Source organism: Hesperophylax consimilis, chromosome 19 (genome assembly GCF_061612785.1).
Source record: "Hesperophylax consimilis isolate HC1 chromosome 19, BYU_Hcon_1.0, whole genome shotgun sequence".
In the NCBI taxonomy this organism is placed as follows: Eukaryota; Metazoa; Arthropoda; class Insecta; order Trichoptera; family Limnephilidae; genus Hesperophylax; species Hesperophylax consimilis.
The window spans coordinates 5,359,183-5,362,299 of NC_142854.1; positions in this window are offsets into that span (position 1 = coordinate 5,359,183).

Sequence of the window (3,117 nt, forward strand, 5' to 3'; positions counted from 1 at the left end):
ATATACATACTAAAATAACAACTCTTATTGGAAAACCCTGTATATTATGGTTTACAGTAGTCTGCAACAATGTGCAAGCCTATTATGGCAAACAACTTTTTCATTTAAGGCTATGCCATACGTAGTAATGCAAAATCATGTGTTTTTGGTTTGAAAATTTGGTCGCCTAGAAATGTTTCAGATGCTTTAATTAAATACTGCGAGTAGAATACATCTTGACCTTTGAAATAATCGAGTATTTTTTAGATAAGTCTTTTTATAAGCCCAGAAAAAAATAATGTGTAAGGCCTATAAAAACTGCTTTAAAGTTCAAAATCTCCTACTTACGAACCCATTTTTGGTTATGATTTTATGGTATAATGTGAAAAATTAAGTTGTTTATAAAATGATCGAAAAAAATTAAACATTTATGCCTGAACATCCACAAAATTAAATAAAAGGCACTTTTTGGCCATGTTTTTTTCTTGCATAAATCAAAACAGGCGGATATATTACACGACGTAGTGCATCGCCTTAATATTAAATTTAGTAATTGTTTCTATTTGTCTAAACGTATCTGGTAGTGTGTTGTATAGTTTCGGGGGCTTGGGATCACAGGGGCCTTACAACAAAAACTGGTGTTTCGAGTTGCTTTTGGTAATGCCATTATTATATTTATTGGTGACACAAAGCTCTGTCTCGTACATACATCCGTTAAAGAGATATAGTTAGTTGTATCAGTTGGGCATATGAGCATTCCAATCTTTTATTGCGTTTATCTCAAAACTGTGTTTTTGTAGATAGGCCCCTGTGATCCTAAACCCTCGGTTTGCATGATTTGTATTTAAAATATCTTTGTCCAAATGTGGTTTTGGCAAAAAAACGTTTGGAAAAGACCTTTATTTTGAGTCGGGTATTGTGTATATTTTGTGTTGGTTTGTGGTGTTTTGTTATTTTGGTGCAAGTTTCTTGCAAAAGCTGCTTTGTGTCCACAAGGTTGATAGTATTGAAGATCACACAAGTGCTGGTAGAGAGAATAAATTTCAGAATGTTGTATTATATATGTTAAATTTGAATCATCATCATTCCAGTTTCAATAATTATAGTAAAAATATTACGTTCGATATTTTTTTTTATCTTATTCAAAATGAAGTTGAATAATAGTTTCTGCAAACACGAGCCAAGCCTAGCGTGGCAACTTAAGAAAATCAATCAATTGTAAAAAAAAAATTATAAATAATCTCTCTCAATTTGCAATTTTCGTCTTCTCTTTAAATAAAGATGCGTTTTCACAAATGGATCGAATTTTAATTGGAATAACTTTGAAGGTCTTACCCATCAATGTAATTGTATAACTAAAGAAGAAGATAATACTAATAAATCTATACGAAACTTGAAACAGAACAAGAACATAATTTCCCCCAAACAACTCGGTATGGCATACACTCCTTGCCTCATTCACATTCATAGATGACTGATAGAATCCTCTATTATTCTGACACTTGACATGGAACGACTCAAAGATCTGATTCACTTGATCGTGCCATGTCTTCCTCGAGCGTCCACGACTTCTTCTCCCATTCACTTTTATGTCATATATTCTCCTTTCACTACATTCTTCGTTCAATCGCTCTACATGCCCAAACTATTTCTTACACGATCATACATGGTTTTGCCACACGTACACCTCAAGGATCTTAAGTCTTCAGCATTCAGTCTACCTTCATCCTTCCTATGCCAGTTCCATACCTAACTGCCATACATCAGGGTAGGTACCAGAACTGCATTGTAGACTGCCAGCTTCACTTTTTTGGACTATTTTATTTAAATAAAATAAAATTATCATTTTTGTTGACTCCAAAGTAGTGTAAACAAAATTAGTTTTTGTTGCAGTCATTTTTATTTGATAAAAATGACGGCATACAGTAATTTTGCATTACTGAAGAAGTTTTTTTTTATTAATTCTGTAAACAGAAAACAGGATCAACGCTGCTAGCTCCTTAGAGCAGGCTCCATTAAAATACCTTTAATACAGACTAAGCATTCCAACATTGCGTCTATGCATTAGAGATGGCGATCGGTCTATTAAAAATGAAATAATAACAATAAATATTTTATGTGATTTTTTTATTATTTTCAATAAGGAATTTTACAATCTATTGTAATGTTTTTATAGTTCCTTTGGTCAAAAACAAAGGACAGAAGCCAGATAGATCTTAACGAATTAACATTTTGTTCGTTTGATTTGGCTCTTCTCACGGTTTATCAACCCTTCAATCTTAACGAATTAATATGTCACGTTGTGTCAATTTTTTGTTTCGACAGGGATTAATTCATTGAAGGATCCTTTTAATTGGTTGTGGTAACTTTGGTTCTTTTTAGATGAGGCGTGTTACATTCTGTATGGTTTGAAGATAAGACAATGACCGACTACCCTGATTTTAACTACCTTTTCCTACCTTGTTTGCTCGCCCAAACGTTTCCGGTTGCTGAAGTCGATAAAGTGCTAATATAATGAGACAATTAATTACAAGTACATGAAATTCGCTATACACAATTCAATTCAAGATGCACAAGATTCTAAGTTAATGATTTGACTATGGTTTGTTAGTTTTGTGAGTTATTTCTATGAGTAGGTATTTTCGGGAATAGCTAGAGACAAAACATGTGTTGCTTTCGATTGGTCTCCGTCCAAATCCCATCCATCAACGTGACCAGCTCGAGAGCAGCCAAGTTGATGGTCCAATCCCAACACCTCCAGAAATGAATTGAATATCGCTCAGCGACAGATGAAATAATGACATGTTTTGCCTCCTGCCGGAGGGTGATGAAGGTGGAATGTGGGTCCTTGGTGGTAACTGATGATGTTGATGTTGATGATGAATGATGAAGATTCATCTTATACCGTTAGGTACAAGGGGCTGCTCCGGTCCGGTGGCATGATAGCCTGGTGTCAGGAACCATTTGGGTCACGTGGGTAGCGCGAGGTTTAGGTCGCGTCAACCTCCCCCAAATCGATGATGAGTTGAGCTTCGCCAGCATGCCGAAAATTAGGAGTCCACTCTACTAACCTCAAACATAAACATATACTGAAGTGGTTTGCATCAGCAACGTCAGGAGTTCGGGAGTCCCGTGAAC